Here is an 18834-nt window from a genome sequence, read left to right as displayed (position 1 = left end):
GAAATACAGCACCAAGCTTGTGCACAGCCAGCACGTCAGACCTTTAGAACCTGAAAAAGTTGGTTTTTTGTGTTAAAGAGTTTTGTTTATTCCCGAAGAGCAAGCAGAGCACTGCCACGGCAGGAGGAGTGCAGCAGAGGGCACTCTTAGTCCTTGCTGGCCAGGGCGGGACACAGCAGCTGGGTATTGGACAGGAGCTCTGTACATATGGAGTGACTTGAGAAAGATGGAGACAGGGTCAGGAAGCTTTCCCAGGGAGACGTGGTGCAAGGGATGGTACCTTCTTTGGGCCAATACAAAGCTGGGCCGAGAGCCCAGGCACTGTGCAATGCAGCCCCAGCATATCCCCGTACCAGCTGAGTGCTGGGAAACAGGACAGAAGATGGAAAAAACCACAGGGAGTGCGTAGTGGGATATTTAAATTCAGCCTCCTTCCTTCCTGCCTCCAGGGTAGGGCAGTTTAGCTGGGAATCAAGCCCTGCAATTCATCCAGCCCTTTCAGGTTCCTGTGCAACAGCAGATCAGCCTCCACATTCCCTGTGTGTCCACTACTGGAAACAGAAAATTCTGATTCTTAATTAATTAACATTTGGAAATCCCCTTGGGTTTGGGGCTGGAGAGCATTAGCACAGTGCAAACCACCCCAGATGCACCTTCTCCTCTTCCATGACATGGGGGATTTCACAATCACATCCATGACAGCCACCTCTACTTGTGGCACACCAGATGATTATGTCTGCACACAAAAGATTTCAGGTTCTGGAGACACCATAAACATCTACTGCCCTCGGGCACTTTGGACCTCCAGGCAGTCTGGCTGGAGATACATTCCTTCTCCTTTTGGAGGGACTGAACTATGTTGTCACCTAAAATTAGCTGCTCACATTTCCCAGGACATTCTCCTGCTGCTTGTAAACAAGACAGGGATAAAGTGCTGCATACTTCTGGTCTCATTTTCTCACATGGCAAGAATATAAACCCCAGCTGAATTCTGACCCCTCCAGGGCCTCTGAGGATGGGAAGATGGCATATTTGTGGCTTTTTGAAAGGACAGTGTGTAATGTGTTGCTCAATCCATTCCTCCTTCTGCTAGAATAAGACGTCCCCCTTTGTGCATCAACAGGACAAGGAGGAAGGGCTTTAAGCTGTAAGAGGACATGTTTAGATCAGATGTTAGGAAGAAATCCTTCCCTGTGAGGCTGGTGGGGCCCCGGCACAGGTTGCCCAGAGAAGCTGTGATTGCTCTATCCCTGGAAGTGTCTAAGAGCAGGTTGGACAGGACTTGGAGCACATTGGGATAGTGAAAGGTGAGCCTGCCCATGGCAGGGAGTGGGACTGGATGAACTTAAGTTCCTTTTGGACCCAAACCATTCCATCATTCTCTGATTCTATAAGAAGCAGCAGCTGCACCTCAAACTGTGATCTTCCAAATTCTGCTTTAACATAAACCTGCTGTGTGACCTCAGATGAACTGTTCAGCCAAAATCCCAACATCACTCACTTGTCAGGAGTTCCGTGGGAAATATTCAGCAGTAAGCCAGCATTATGACAGCTGATTAAGTTTTCAACCTACAACAAAAGTAAAGAATAATTCGATTATAAATCATCCTTTCCAAGCTTCTCATCATCATCAACTCCCTGCATGCTTCCACCTTCCCAGGGCAGTAAAACATACCAAGTTCAGTCCTATTCACCCTTCAAGCCACTTCTTGGATTATAGGAGCAGGATCTGAAGAAGTATCAGCTGGAGATCCCTTGATTTTGGGAGCTCACTCCACCCATTGTCCAAGATTTTTGTAGGTCACTGGGACAACCAAAACTACCCCTCATGCTATAACTGAGCTGCTAACCCTGCTGGACATGCCAAGAGGTAAAAGAAGAACATGATGGTTGAGTGACTCAGAATGATCAAAGGCAGGAAACACCAAGTTAACACCAATTTTTATTTCTTCTTTTTTTTATTTCTTCCTTTCACCTGAGGAAGAAGCTGCCTCAAGTGAAGGGATAAAGATGTCAACCCTGCTTAAAATCTCCCCCAAGCAAAGAATAGTGGGTGTTTAGTACACCTTGTTACATTCTTCTGGGTTCAGTCACCATGCCTAACCAGCAACTTCTCTGGATTTATAGTTATTTGAAAAGCAGATATTTAAATAATTGCTAAAAATCATGTCAGGCCAAAGAATAAAATTAAGACAAGCATACACACAGATTTTTGGCTCAGCAGGATCTTTTCCCATGTCCCTCTGCCTGGAGAAGTCAAAATAAAAGCTGCTACAAGCAGCATGGTACAGAGAATTGTGCTCACCCATTCCTCAGTGACTTCAGAACTGTCTCCTGTCCCAAAGCTGCTTGGTCACCACCAGAACACACTGGTGGCCTCTGGAGCCTTGCAGCAGGTTTGTGTTCTCACAGCTGGTCAGTTCTGGCAAAAGTTACCTCTGGAGTGGATGACGGGCCCTCATTCCCATTTGGGACTCCTTCGACCTGATGATGTAAAACTCTTTTAACCTGACGACACCAAACACGAACTAGGCCCAGCAGAGATGGCGAGATCCATCCTACTCAATGGTCGGAAACACCGGGGTTCCACTTCCTTGGGCATTACCCAACCACTGCTGCCTGCTTGATGCATCCTGCTCCGCACTCAGGCTGGTCACAAGTGCCAGACCCAGGGCCATGGAGGAGTCCTTTCCCTGCTTTTTTGTTCCAGTCTGAGGATACAATGCAATTTTTAAGTTGGGCTAGGCCTTTTCGCTTCTCTCCCACTGGTACATGGCTACGAGACTCAAGTGCCTTGGTGGTTTCTCCATCTGTGGTTTATTACTTGTAACAGAAATAAAAAGTCCACCAAGGTCTCTCAAGGCTCTGTGTTTGCTGCAAGGCTGGGAAGGAGTTCTGCTGCTCTGTGTGTCTTGGGGCAAGACAGATAAACAGCCCTGGATATTTTTGGGGCTCAACATGGTTCCCAGAGAATTAACAGCTGAGAAGGGCTCTTCCAGACCTGAGTTCAAGATAGTACTAATTCAGTGTGTCTAGAAGGATATTTAGGGTCAGATTCATGCTAATTGATAGAAAATTAATTAAGGCATCTCCATTTGTAGCCTAATCTCTCTAGGCTCTCTTTAATAAGTGAAGAAGAGCTGGGGCTGGGGCTACTGAACAGCCTTCTGAGATTGCTGGCTCTGTTGTCCAAGTTCATCAGCTGTGGCACCACAGTAGTGACTGTAAATTGTCAAAAGAAAGTGTCACAGAAATGCAGCACCAGAGCTCAGCAAAGGCTCAATGCCCCACCTTGTCTAACTCCAACCTGGGTGCAATGGTTTCCCTTCCCTATGGATGGAAAGGACAGGAGAATAACCCCCTTCTCACTCCAGCACAGCCCTGTGATGAAATGCTGACTGCGGGGAAACACCTGCTGGCTCCAGCACAGCTGGGATTCCCTCTGCCTGGCTTGCCAAATGCACAGCCCCGAGACCACACTGCTGTGCCCATAGCACAAGGGATGTCAGGCAGGGGGCAAATTTTGTCCATGGTTGCAGGGTTGACTTGTTGAATTGAAATCCACAATTATACTAGTTCTGGGAGGAACTATTGTATTTGAGGATTTATTGTGACATTGAAGTTTATCAAGGAATGTGATACTTGGGATGGCTGAGGTGGCTGCTCATGTCCTTGTAAATATTATATATATATATATATATATATATATATATATATATAAACAATCTTAACACTTTAAGTTCAGAAAGAGATGGTGCTCTGACAGAGCTGGCCAGCAAAAGCACATGTTCTCTTCTAGGAAAAAAATAAATGCCAGTCTGAAGCCTGATCTTGGCAAACATCAGTTCTGCAGTACCAGAGTTACAGCCCAGAGCACGCAGGAGAAAGACACCAAACCCTATTTATCAAAACATGGGATCCTTGTTTCAGAACAGATGAACAGTGAGAAACTCAGCACTTCCAAGGACATCCATGCAACAAGACTGCGGGATGACAGCAAGTGATCCCCTGAGACCATTAACAACTGTAAAATCGGGATGTTTAGATACAAGTGTGAGTCACCATCATGGCCAGGAGCATTTGTGCCAAGGCACAGGCTTGCACAGAACTGCAGGAGAACAAGCCCTGGGAGGAAACAGCTGCACCCACCTGTGAAACAGATGTTTCCTTAGGTTTTTCCACTTCTTAACTTACTGAACTTAATTATCCCGAAGGAAAACTGCAGGGAGGGAGGGCATGTTTAAGGTGGACTTGGACAGGATGATTTAAGGAGGCTGCCAGTGCCAAGGACTCCTCTGGAGCACAGCTCTGGTGTCTGTGACCACTCTGTGACCACTCCGTGTGCCTCAACACCTGCACAGGTGAAGCACAGCAGGATGTGCTGGAGGTAACATGGGTTGGGAAAAAGAAGGGACAAAGAGACCTCTCTCCAGTTATGGGCTATGAAATAACATTACTGGTTCTGCCTACAAATGCTGCTTTTTCTCGTCCCATTTTATGGACACTGGGATCTGCCACCTCCTGAAGAAGCTGCAGCTCTGCCACAAGCACCAGGAGCCTCCTCTAGTGCCTGTGTTTACACAGCTCTATCCAACAGGGTGCAAAGGGAAATTCTCTTCTGGATCCCATCCCTCCAAGGACCTGTAGCATCACCTAAGATCTCAGCCCTAAAATCCAGGACTCAGACAAAACAGCTCTGACATAATTCTGTAATTCACAACAGCTGCACATCACAGGAGCCTCAACAGGCAGCAACAACTCCCTGAGCTCTGGCAGCCTGGGAGGACCTGGAGGGGTGGGTGGCCTCCCTGGATTTCTGTAGCTTTCATTAGCAGTTTGAGATTCCAACAGGTGCCTGCCCACACCTTTCCCATTCAGGTTTTGGAATTATTCCAGCTCATTACATGGAATTAGTGAATAATCCAAGTTGGAAGGACCCTCGGGTCATCTGGTCCTCCTGCAGCCCAACCCAGCCCTGAGGACAGAGAAGAGGGGTAGATTTCAGAGACCACGAGAGACAAGCAGGTCAGTGGAGTCCCCAGCTCAGGCAGCTACCGCCCTGCCAGCCTTTCCTGTACACAGGAATCACAGCACAGGAATCATTGATGACCTTCCAGCCCCCTGAAACAAAGGGCTGGCACCTTTGGAGTGGCAGGGACTTCTCCCAGCTGAAGGGATTGTTAGCCATGGAATATAACACAGACACCTCCAAAATCAGCTGCAAACCTGCTGATTAAAGAGCAGCATCTTCCTCCAAAGGACTGCACAAGCTGAGTTACTAAACCTTAAAAATTATTTGGGAGATGTTAAGTGTGAGAGTGTGAGACTTTCACTTGCCTGTTCTTAATTCTTTTTGTTGTGCTTACAGACATCTATGAGGTTGGTTTGGTTGGGTTTTTTTTCCATTTGTTTACTTAAAAATTAATATTTTTGAAGTTTCACCTCACAAATGTTTAAGAAAAGACAAATTCCAAGCTCCATTAAGAGCCTTGTTATAGGAAAGATGGGATTTTACACACATTGATAACGAAATTGTCTGTGGTTGGAACCATCATTGCCTTCAGACAGATGAAACTCACACAAGCTGTGTTTGACTCTCCTCCAGAGAGGACTCTCTTCCTACACAGTTCCCCAGCTCGCTTTCCCAGAAAGTTGTGTGGTGGTAGAATGCCCTATATATATTTAGAGGTGACAGTTTTATTAGTTTTACTGGAAAATTATTAAAAATGCTGCATTTTGTCATACCATTTATGTACAACAGTGTTATTGTTACAAAACTGCTTAAAACACTTCAAGTTCAGAACCTCTGTTTTCAGTACAGCTTTTGCCACACTGTCTTAAATTCCCAATCACTATAAAGCAACCACTGACACACTGCTCAAACTTTTGCAGTTTGGGCCATTTGATTTCAGATATGAAATAACAGATATTTTCAAATCAGTTTTCCAAAACTTCAGTCTGTTATTTTTTCTGTTTTAAGGAAAGTTATTATTTTTAAAGAAGTTATTTGAACCAATAATTTGCATCTCTATATTTCAGAAACATGATGTCATCTGGCAACAGAGGTGCGTGAGATGGGTTTGAAGGCAGACTTTGGGTGAATAACAGTCACTTGGGTTTTTTCCATCCTGATCCCTGCAATATGGCCATGAGACAGGTTAAAGAAAAGCTGTAGCTCGTTCCATTTCTTGGCCCAGTGAATAGTCCCAAATCGCCTTTACTCCAATGCCTCTTCATGCACAGTCATTTCAGTGTTCTCTCTGGTGTATTAGACTGGGAGTTGGTGACACTCTGCCTGCCTGGCAGACAGACAAGTCTGCAAGGTCAAGATGCTTTGTTAGGAAAGGAAGTTTTGGGGGATTTTCAGATTTTTACAAAATTGAGCCCAACATGGCCTAACCTCACCAAATAGGATGGGGGAGATGAAAACTGTAGGTCTGAGCTCTGTTTCAAGGACATTAGGCAAAAAGGCTTTTCCTGCCAGGACAGCTGTTGGTCACTTGGCACTGAGCACCTTCAGAACCCACAGAAATGATCCTGGCTCCGGCATTAATTAATTGCTATGGCTCTGTGTGTGTCCCCTGAAACATTCTGCCTGGACAGCACAGCTGCTGTTTTAGCTGTAGTGGAAAAACTGGTATTCTCCTGGCAGAATTTGGGCTTTCCCCAGGGCTTGGGAGGAGGTGAAGGCCTTTCTCCGGCCCTTTCCTTGCAGAATGGAGGCAACCAGGATCTGTCCCTGCAATTCCAGTCCCAGATAAATGAAATAATCATAAAAATGTGTGTATGAAAGGTGAGAGTATGTGAAAGAGGGCGGAGGCTCTGCAGTGGTTGCATCATCCTTCCACATCCTTTAGAGGAAGACATTCACTCCATAAATGCCCTGGATTGTGGCTGGGCCTGAAGCTCCTGCTGAGTTTAACAGATTGCACAGTGAGCAGTGTGGATGTGCACACACGGTTCCTCTCCCTTGCCAGAGGAAAGCTGCTCTGCGTTCTCCAGAGGCAGGGATCTCAGGCTCTCCGGGGGCTAAATCACCATTTCAAAAGAGTGCTGGTGGAAGGAGGAAGAGAAGAAAAAATCATCCATTTTCAGGAAATCTGGAGTTCTTTCATGGAAGCTACAGGAACCTGAGGTCTGGACAGAGCTAAAAAACGTAGATCAGAGGTAGGACCCAGGAGGGCCACACTCATTTACACCAGTTGAACATCTGACCTCGATTCTCTTTTGGCACTCAGGGTGATTTTGGAAATAATTCTTAGCATATGTCTGCACTGCAGACGCCCAGCTACCTCCAGCTCAGCACTGGATCTCGATTCCTCCAGGCAGTTGAGCTTTTTTTAATTGAGGTCCTGCTCTGCCTCAGGGCCTGAGCCAGCAGAGAAGCTGCTGTCAGCATTCCCAAAGCTCAACTCTCTCATGTTAGACCATCCTGCTCTTCCATGTTCCCATGGATGCACATGGAGCTGCTGTCCCTGTGGCAGGGGGAATCCTCAGTTACACCACAACAGGAACTGTCCCTCTGTCATTCCTGTGGCATTAATCCACACATTCCCTCCAAGGGCTCCTTCTTTGTTTACAAACTAAAAAAACACAAATTCTTGCATTACTGAGAATTTATGCTCAGCTCTGGGTCAAGTTTTAAGAATCCTTTTCTTTCCAAGTAACAAGTGTTTGTTTTGCTGAAGAAAAGGGGAGTGAACCTGTTCCACTCAAATGGGTGTAAATCAGGAGTAATTCCACTGAATCACAAAGGCCAGGAGGAGAGAAAACCCAGCATGAAGAGTGTATGCTGTCCATTTCCATGAGCATATGAAATCCACATTGCTCATTGCTTCTTTTATCCCCCATTGCTTTTGTTCTTTTCCCACCCTTGCCCAGTCTCCCTGCTAGAAAGAATGTCATGACCAGGATGTCAGAGCAGTTATTATTGGATGTTTGGGTGTTTTAGTAAATGATGTTCTCCAGATGCTAAAGATCTGAGAAGGCTTCAGATGCTTGCCTCTGCTCTCTTTCACAACACAACTATAAATTCCATGTCACTTCACTTCCTTCACCAGACTCATGCCAGATGCAAGCAGAGGAACCAGATCAGCATCCAGCCTGGAGCTACTAAAAACAAACTGGCAAATGGCATTTCTTAGGGAAAGGCTCTTTCAGTGATTAATGATAGACAAACAATAGAGGAGCCTTGGGACACATTTCTCTAAGTTGCAGCAATTTTCACCTAAGCAACTGGGAAGTTTTTAGCCCAAAACAAGAAAGAAAATTATTTACTGTGTTCAGCTTACCCAGTTTATTTGTTTTTCTCTTTAGGAAGAAGCAGCCTTACTGGGAATATGAATGGAAAGATCCTGTTCACAACTTGGGCTTGACTTTGCCTGAACTAAAAGTCACTTGGGTTTAAGTCAACATGAGTCAGGAGAAAAGAATGGTTCCCACAGCCCCAGATCAGGAATTTAGGGATTCAGGATGTCCCTTAATACAACTGTTGTTGCTCTCAGGGGTTCCAGAAGTGCAGACAGAGTCAGAAGGGTTTTTCTAAACCAGGATCAGGTGTGGCTTTGAGACCCACCTGATAACATAAAGAGTTTTTGCTATTGTACAGTGAGGTGCAACTGCATTTTACTTCCATTTCAGCGGGCCATTTGTAACCCTGGTGGGAGTCTGGGGTCTGATGAGCACTGATGAGAAAAAGTCTTGCAGGAAAGGCCTTGTGATCCTCTCAAAGGAGGGTTGAGAAGCAGATTTCCATGCCAAATGTTTATCTTTGCACACTCACTCAGGTTCTCCCTGAGTGTTTTTTGAGAATTTTGACAATTGAGAAGTGTTTGGCCAATGCCCTCAGGCACATGGTGTTGTTTTTGCAGTTGTCCTGTGCAGGGCCAGGAGCTGGATCCATCCAACTCAGGGCATTCTATGAGTCCCTGAACTGCGAGATCGCTTGCACACTTATCCTGACTAACTTAGGTTTGACACACAGTTAAGTCTCCTGTTTATGTCACTTCTGAAATGAATTATAGATACTGGTGTTGATCCAAGTGTATGGACAAAGTTACTTGATTCTTCCAATAGTTCCTAGATCCTGTTTATAAATTCTTGGATACTTTAGATCAGATGTGTCAGCAGGAGCCAGGACATCTTTCCTTTTTCTGGTAGTGCAAAGTAGTCATAAACCTGGTTTAGCTGGCCAGTTAGAGTGGATTTACTGGTGCTTTGGACTTGAAGCTGCTCAGAGAGCCAGAGTATATCAGTGAATACTCGTCTGCATGTGGTACATTTCAGATGCATCCTTACAAAAATGCACACTTTCCTCAGAGAGACATTTTTGACACTTTATGGTCTCTTCCTTCCATAAACATAGCTCGTTTTATTGAAAACAGCTGGATTTGCACCAGTGTCACAGAGATGATGGTCTGTGCTGTCTTGTCCTGACAATTACAGATGTCAAAGAGAATCATTAAAGGACTGTTTCCTTTGAAGGTATAAATTAGATGAGGGAAAATCCCTGCATTTTAGATGCACATTCAGTCTGTTATATTGGAGTGTCTGGGCATGTTAGAATATTTTTCACATGCCTTATTGTTTCCTGATGGACAGCCCCAGTGCAGCTGTTGGTCTCATTAGCTCTCAGACATGGGGAATATTTGTGCTGGGAACAGTATTTGTAACCTTCAGAGTCAAACCAGAGCCAAGAGATTTCAAAACACAGTTTGTACTGAAGTGATAACTCTGCTCCCAGATAGCCCACTGCAGAGTTTTCTAAGCAGTTACTGGGATTACCAAGACAGCAGGGAATCCAAAGAAACAAAATGTATATTCTAGACTTTGTAGGCCAATCTTGCTTTTGGTAAGGGTAAAGAAAGAATTACTTCCTTGAAGTGACAGATCTGTGGTGTTTCCTGGCCAAGGCAAGATAAGAAAGTTCCCATTCCTCTTTAATGAGAAGGAAATTTGTGCGGAGAGAGAATGAGGAAGGTTTCTAGTGCAGTCTTTTACAGAGAGAGTTTAGGGAAGGTCCGTGTGGGGGTTTCTAAAAGGTTTAAGTGCTGCAGTGTTTCATAGAATCATAGAATGTTCCAACTTGGAAGGGACCCCCAGGGATCACTGAGTCCAGCACCTGGCCCTGCGCAGACACCCATCAATCCCACCCTGTGCCTGAGAGGGTGGTCCAAAGGCTTCTGGAGCTCTGGCAGCCTCAGGGTCGTGACCATTCCCGGGGAGCCTGGTCAGTGCCCCAGCACCCTCTGGGGCAAGAACCTTTTCCTGGTTCCAGCCTCTTGGAACCACTTAAGTCATTCAGGTCTTATCAATAAACCTACAAAACCAGGCAGAGAAGAGGATTTCCTGCAGAACCACTTCCCTATATTTCCCTTGCCTTCTTTGAGATCGAGGGATTTCAAACCTTATGGCTCAAAGGAAAACTGGTTTCATACAAACAAATAAATATCTATTTGGAGATCTTCTGGCAAGTTTTACAGCATCACAGGGTTTCTTAGGAAGTTTTTCAGTGCATGAGAGAACATACTTCTTTCCCTGCAGAAAAGCTGCAGCTATTTGACATTCCACTCCTCCAGGTGCAGTTCCTGCTGTGCTAACACCATAGCTCTGAATGATGGATTGCTGTGACCAGCACATACCAATAAAGGGACCCTCCAGGTTTTCCCAGATATATGAAATGGTCATTTTCAGGAATGAGAAGACTCAGAAGACAAAATAACTATGCTGCAGTGAATCAGGTACAGTCACTTCCATGAGATAATTCCCACTGAATATTCCTAGCTTGATTTTCGATCACATTAAATAGTCCAGTCACTTCTCCTTGGCCTTACATATTTTCCTTTTGGTGCTTCCTGACATGTTAACTACACACGTGAGTTTTTAATTCAATTGTAACTTCTCACAATTAGTAGGATGGTATCAGATGGGAACAGTCTGCTACTCCTTCATCAGGAGGGATGTGAGTTGCACCGAGCCTGGGACTAGAAGCCATGATGAGAATAGACAGATTATAAATCCCAACGAGGGATGCTGGAAAAGCCTCAAGAAGGCATAAAATAAGCAGAAGAGAAAAGTCTGGTTTGAAAAATAGCTGAGTCCAGCTTGTTGTGTTTGTGGAGCCCATGTGTGGGCCTGCGTATTTTCACAGGAGCACCTGTCCAAGATTCATTCCCTCCTTCCAGATGCCTCATTCATACACAAATTCACAGCTTCATGAAAAATGCCTTGCTGTGTTCCTGGGATGCCCCTCAATGATAAAAGAAGATTTCAGAGCATGGCTAGAAAATCTTGTCACTTCCCAGACTGGTCTGTAGTGTTTGGGTGTAACAGGAATGTTACGGTTGCTTTCCATATTACTGCTGAGAATTACATCCCAGGAGTTTTATAGGTTTAGGCTTTGCTTAGCAGGTTCATTCTTTCCATGGGACAAGCAATTGGCAGCATTGGATATGGACAGATCTGAAAGAGGTTTCCATATTCACAGAGGGAGAAAACACCAGGCCCTTAAATTCAAGATTCTGACACTTCTTCCCACCTTCTGCCTCACCTTGATTTCTCCAAAAGGAAGGAAGTCCATGAATCCAAGGAAACAAGTATTTTTTTCTTATCTGCATGCCATGAGACTTGATAGCAATGTGCAGAAAGGAGCAGGAAGGGAGCACCTAACACAGCACAGCCAGACCTGACTCCTCCTTTCACTCCTTGAATCCCAAATTCCCTGCTCCTTTCACGCGCCGGAGCCACACTCAGTTCTCCAGTCCTGCTCTTCCTAGCCCCAGCCACCTCCCACAGCCAGCACTGTGCCTGGACACGAGTCACCTTATAACAATGTCCTGCTTTCAGATGGTATAAAGTTAATTTCTCCACAACACAGAGCAAAAAAGCTGAGCTCGCAATGTGAGTTCATTAAATGTGAGAGAGGCCAAGCCTGGTCCAGTGTCACCTTGATCATGCCCAGCTACTTTATCTCTTTGCAGCATTTCTCATTTTCACTGGTGGAAAAAAAAATGGTCTTGTAACAAGCTGAGCTTTTGGTAAGCCTCTGCTCATCTTTGAGGATGTAAATAATTAGACCAATGTTGAACATGTACCTATTCTGAACACAGTCCCTTCCAGCTGCACCTCGCAAAGTTTAAAAGCCTGGCCAAGAATTCCCAGGGAAGCAGCTGTCTATCCCTGATCTCACCACACATAGAATGATCTACAGTGCAAAGGAGGAATTTGCTGGACACCACAGAGCCTGAGCATGGCCAAGCCAGAAGCACAGGGCAGTTCTGCTCAGTCTGCTGTGTTTCCATCAGCACAGACAGGACAGATTTTCCAGTGATTTCAGAGAACAGAGGGCCCTCTCTGAGCTGCTGTGTACTGCCATGTGTTTCCGGGCTGCCAGTGATTATCCATGGGATTCCCAACAAGGGCCTACAGACACTGACAGTATCTGCTGCAGAGTTTCTAAAGGGGACTGAGGACAAGCTGGTTTTAGCCTCTTGTTTATTTGAACAAGTTCATTGCTTGCCAGAAAAGTTCCCCTCCAAACCCCCCACGCTCTCCTGAGCCAGAAGGCAAGGTCCTTCCATCCCACACGGGCTGCTGTGTCCAGCCAGCTCCTCAGGAGGAGGTTCCTCCCTTCTCCCAGCTGCTAAAAGCAGCGCTGAGCTCAGACGAGAGATTTCACCCACCATCCGGGCTGGGGAACACCGGGGTGGCAGTCTGGAAGCCTGGCAAACCCAGCATCCTGCTCCTGGAAGGAACCACTTGCCCGTGGCATATCAGAGGGATGCCACATCCCCTTGCACAGATGGATCTTGCTGGCTGCACAAGGCCTGATGCAGTACCTGGATAGAGGTTTCTTTTCCATGCAGCCGACTGAGTTCCTGCTGTCCAGTTGTGGCCGAAAACTCCCAGATACTGGTTTCAGATAGAGCCAAGGTGATGTGCTCAGAGTTGAACGAGCTCTGGAGATTCCATGTGGACCAAAGAGAGCAAAGACCTGAATTCAAAGCTGTTGCAGGATGTTGGAAGAGCCCCAGAATAAGGATCTGCTCAAGAGGTGGATGTTCAATACCGATCACACAGGACCTGTCCTGAACCATGGGATCACTGTTGTCACTCAGAGGCACTCCAGAGCAGGATGGCGTAGTGTGCTGGGCTGCCAGCCCTGTTCAGAGTCTGTGACAAGATCCAGCTCTCCTTCCACAGGGGAGTGTAGGATAAGGCTGAAGTAGAAATCAAGGAGAGCATACAACACTGAGTCTTTTTCAGTCTGCTCCAAAGCTGCTCTGGTGCTCTTTGGTCTTCATTGCTGCAGTTACCAGCAAAGAAATTAGTTAAACAGCAACAGAGAAAATGTAACTCTGTGAAAAAAACTCAAATGGTCATTTCATGGGTCTCAAGGAAACTCAAGAACCTTGTTTCCCTCTCATCTGCTCACCAGTTTAAAGGGTGACCTCCACAACTAAACTCTTCTAATTCAGAGGTTCAGCTGCGAAAACAGCCTATTTTGGAGATTTAAGAATGTCTTGAGGTGCTGAAGTTGACATCCAAACATCTCCAAATCATTGAGCAAACACATGCAGTATTTGTGCAGTAATTCATAATTAAGGAGCATGCTTTGCCCACACTCCATATGAGAAGGCTGGCTGCTGTTACATGCATTCCAGGAATATTTACAGTTCTAAGCCTTGTTACATTGGGTGGGACCTTACCTGCTATCAACACTTAACTGGGGATAAGCAACCAACAGATGAATCCAAAATCTGACCCCTACGGATCACATGCCAGAGTATTTGATGCTGCCAGTTCATTTCCAGTGACTTCCCAGTCAGCCTCGGTGACTACGGCATCAAGGCTGCCAGGTTGGGCTGGTTGACACAGCCATTGAGAGCAAACCAAAGGTCAGCAGCAATGTCAGGGGAAAGGAAACCTTCTTAGGGATTGAGTTTGGTCCCAGGAGGGAGGTAGAGTTGCTCTCTCAGGCATTATGGAATCAACAAAAAGAGGGATCCAGTGTGATCACAAGGAAAGAATGTCTCTGATCTCCCCTTCCCAAGTGCTGTGACTCCACACAGAGAGAGGGAGGGTGAGCAAAGCCAGAGCACAGCCTAGGCACCCCATCGAGGGAACTGCGGGTTCCAGACCAAGAGAGCAGCCCCAGGTTTGTTCACATATTTCAGGGATACCGGATTCTGCACTGGAAACCAGACCACTTTGCTTTCAGGGTGGCCATTCAGAGCTCGTGCTCTTCTCTGGCTGTTGTTCTGCATGACAAACACAAAGCCTACAGTAAATGAACTTACATGTTGGGCTTGTTTTTAAAAGCATTAACATTTATGGGAAACTAGGAACTCATACCAGTTCAGGCTAAATCTGAACAACAGAGAAAATAAATCAGACTGGGCTTCGTCCACATACTTTTCTATGAAGAAAGTTGTTTACAATACATACTACACTCCAGAATAAATCTGGGATAAATAAAGTTGAGCTTTTAATCTTCTCGGTCCTTCCTGTGGATAAAAAACCTTTTCAAGAGAGAACCAGCCTACCATCTCTTCACTCTGTCTAGTTTAACTCCTTGTGAGGATCAGTGCAGACAGCGTGGAGGACAGAATGCACCCATGCTGTGCGTTACTAGGCTGCATGGATGTTTCTCAACACTCCTTCCCTTGCTCTGCTAGGCAAAATAACACCTTTCTCCAAAGGCAGCAGAACAGCTTGCCTGTGTGCTAGCTCCAAATCCTTTCTGGCAGGCACCAGCAACTCCAGCAGGAGAAGATGGAATCATTAGTTTGCAGGAAGGGCTTAGAACTTTTAAAACCAGAACTTCTATTCCCTGTGTCTGAATCCTTGTACTGCAGAGGTTTTATGAGAACACCTTTTTAAGGTCCCCAGTAGCCACCAAAATGTTACCTGTTGGATCATCAGATACATCTGATATTCCACCCTGGATAATGCTGGTTCCTTTCCTAAATTAGCACACAGAGAGGTGCCATTTAAAGAATGAAAAGTCACACACTAATTTTTGAACTTGCAGGACTTAGAAAGTCATGCTCCTGAAATGTAGGGAACCTAGTATTTTCCAATCCCTACATCACCTTTTTTTCCCTGCAAACACAGCACCAGCCTGTGAGATTTCTGGCCATGGCAGAGCTTTATACCCAACAAACACCAGCACTTCTACCCAGTGACCAAACACCAAAGACACAAACTGTCTCCTTTGACACAAACACCAAACCACACACATGTGCCCACAGCCAAGACTCACTTTGAAGTTCTTGTGTCACAAAGAGGGGCACAAGGGAGCTCATTTTGGTCTGGTTCAGCCTCCAGTCACACAAACTCCTGTATTTCCTCTCCTTGTCACCTTCTTGCTGTCTCCACATCTGCTTTTCTGCAGCTGAAATATGGATCAGGGAACTGACCTGAAATAAAAATAACCTAGCATAATGAAAAAAAAAATCATAAACAAAGGGGATTTTGTCCTGGTTTTCTTTTGGAATTGAGATAATTCCAAAAGCTAGGCCACCACATAGCCATGCAAATGGTACAGCAAGATGAGAGAGGGGAACAGTGGTGGTGCAGAGGGGATCAGTCACAGAAAGGAGAATTTGACTGGCTTCCAGAACAATCAGCCACATCAAGGAGAACATGGCTGGGTTCTGGAAAAATCTGCTGCAACAAGGAGAACGTGATTGGGGTTCTGGAAATGTACTGCTGCTGTAAAGAAATACTTGTGAAACCAAATCCTGCCCCAGCTTGGAGGTATTTGTTTTTCACTGGAGATTTGAGAGCCTGTCCACTGCTGACTGAGAGCCTACCACACAGACAAATCCCACTTGGCTGCCCATTAGCAACAAAGAATCATTGTCCTGCAGGACCACAACATTCTTGGGTCTGTCTCTGATACTTTGAATAAAAACAACCCGAAAATCTCAGTTTAATAACTTGGTTGACAGAAGAAGAAAAACATGAACCTGTTAATGTAACTAGTGCTATTAATAACCTTTAAAGACCCAAGCTGAGAACTGGATAAGGCCCACAGGAAGGTGAGAGATGAGCTCCAGGTCTTTGTGGTTGAGGAGAATTTCCTGTCTTGTGAGCGGACATTTCCTCTGATCCAGGGAGGGAGGGATGGTGTCCAAGGCCATTCCTTTCACTCACCGACCATGTCATCAGCTGGAGGAAGGGGTGGCTCAGCAGTTTTAATGCTAACTGATGGTGACTTGGGAATTGAATGACTAGGAGAGATAAGCCAAGTTGGATTCGGGGCCTGGGGGATACTGGAGTAACTCCAGTGAGGATGTGCAGATCAACTCTGCTCCTTTCCGAGGGAGCTGTTCCAGCAGGACGTGTCTGCACCCATCAGGGTCCATCATTGCACGGATGACCTGAGCTGGCCATTCCCCACCGGCCTCTGGAGAGCCACAGTGGAGACTGCGGGGGTCACCAATAACTGCTGGGAGTGGGGAAATCCTGTGGAATGGGCCAAGGCAAATGCCAGGATCCCAGTGGGAGGGAATCCTGTGATCCTTCTGTTTTCATGGCCCAGGGAGAAAACACTGTCTATCGTGGTCTTTTCACCAGCAGCCAGACCTCTGGAAATCAGATGGCCACATGTGGATTTAGGAGTCTGGGCAATCAGGTTGGCAAATGTTTAGTGCAGGGTTTTTCAGAAGCAGATAAAGCATGTCCTTCTTGAAAATCCCTCCTCCAGCAGTCACAAACGCAAGGTGCTGTGGCGATGTTCCTTAACGACGCAGCATTTCCCAAGGCTCCACTGCGTGCTAGTGCCCAAACCAGAAACAGACTGCTTCTGACTCCCAGTTCCTGATCTCATCACCAGAAAATTCCTCTCCTCTATGGCACAGCCAACTGGTTCCAATAATAAATCCAATCTGTTGCAAAGATCAACTCCATTTTTTCACTGCTTAACCCAAAAGAACACTTAATTTTCAAAACACAGGTTTGGCTTTTCACCAGAGAAAGGATTTGTTTTTCACTATTCATCTGGTTTTGGGGTTTTTTTTCTCTCTCTCTTTTTTAAAAGCCAAACATTCAATCACTCTGTTCAATATAGGGTTCCTGGGCCAGGAGCAGTGCAACTATTGTTACCCTATAAATCTTCATTATTCTTACTATAAATACACTTCTGTATTTTTAATTTTGTTATTTTTATGACTAAAAATGGCACCTTTAGTAAACTTCAAAATGCCTTCCAGAATTAAGAACTCTGAATCAAATCCTGTAGTCCTGGCTTCTGAGAAGAAACACTTGAAAAAAAAAAACTGTAGTATTCCTTGGCTTATGTCCAAAGCAATAACATTGAACTATAGCTTTCCAACACTGCTTTAATTATGCCAGTCTGGTGGTAAAGATAATATTGGTTTACCTAGATAGAATCAGATTGTCATGATGGTGTGTTACCTATTCCTATATGGGAATATGCTAAATCAGGATAAAGAAAATATATTTTTAAACTGTGCCCACTCAAGTTATGTCAGAACACAAGATTTGTGAATGAGCTTTAATGTTAACAGGTACTTCTAGCACATACAGTAATCACTGCTGGGCTAAATATGAATACATTTGCACACAAAAATTACACCTGTCCTTTTATATAAGTAGCAGAATATTATTTCTATTTTTTCTTTTTACATATTTAGTTTCTTAACCTGGAAATTCAGATTCTGTGGAGGCTGAAAGATTTTCAAATGAGTAGAAAGTAACTGAAAATAGTTTTATCACCAAGCTTATGAGTGTAAAGACTGATCTGTTGAAAGGAGAAGCAAATGTTAATTAGATCCTTAAATTCTCTTTTTCATTCCTCATTCAGCACAAATGAGTAACTAATTTTTCAGAGAAAGGATGCTTTTGTTGAAGAACTGAATCACACCAGACTCCCATTAAATCCCATCTTGTCCAAGAACCAGTAACTCACTATAAATAGGAAAACAGGGGGGTTTAAATGACTGACTCCAGCTGGGATGGATCTTTTATCTCTGCTCCCCTCTTGAACTTCATCCCATCAGATGGGGTTGGACAAAACTTTCCAGAACAACAACAGGCAACAAGGGAGGCAGGAACATTAAACTAGGTGCTTTCACAGGTGGTTTTGTTGTGCTTCCCCCGGTCCAGAGCCCTGTGCTGAACAGGCAGGTGTAATTCTGAAAGCAACACCACTCCATGGAAAAGCCAGGAGCTTTGGGGCTTCCAAACAATCAAAACCAGCCAGGGAGATCAAAGTTCTTCACCCTGGGCCAGCTTCAGCATTGGTGGCCTCATTAACCTCCCTGCCAAACAAAAGAAGTAAATTAATAATTTTTCTGAATGCCTTTGATATGGACACTAATTCTCTTCCATTAAAGCCAAAGAATACCTGGAAAACCACTTCAGAGGATTTGAAATTTTCTCAAAATACCTTCAATACAAAGAACAATGAAATAGGAGAAAGCAGGTTGAAATTTAAAAATCAAAAATCCCACAGAACACCTTTGTTGAAAAGCCCAAGCCTCTGAAAACCTGTTGAGCTTTTAGCCTGAAAAAAAGAGGGGAGTTCTACCTTCCCTTCAGTTTTTCAGCATTCACTAAAACAAGAGCGAGATCAAGAAAAATTGTCCCACTGTATTCCTCTCCCAGAGCCTGATGGAAACCTTGCAAGTGGAAATAAGGAAATTACAATTTACTTCTGGAACCTCCAGCCAAAGAGTTCAGACAGCAAGGCTTTATCCCTTTAAACTTCAGAGAAAAGTTTTCAAGATTCCCACCCTGATTCCCTCATCCATGTTTGTTGGAATCAAAGAAGCAATGTAAATGTTAGACTGGTTTCTCTGATTTTTT

The sequence above is a fragment of the Pyrgilauda ruficollis genome, unplaced genomic scaffold (genome assembly GCF_017590135.1).
Source record: "Pyrgilauda ruficollis isolate IOZ18807 unplaced genomic scaffold, ASM1759013v1 scaffold48, whole genome shotgun sequence".
Classification (NCBI taxonomy): Eukaryota; Metazoa; Chordata; class Aves; order Passeriformes; family Passeridae; genus Pyrgilauda; species Pyrgilauda ruficollis.
Note: the sequence above shows the minus strand (reverse complement) of the source record.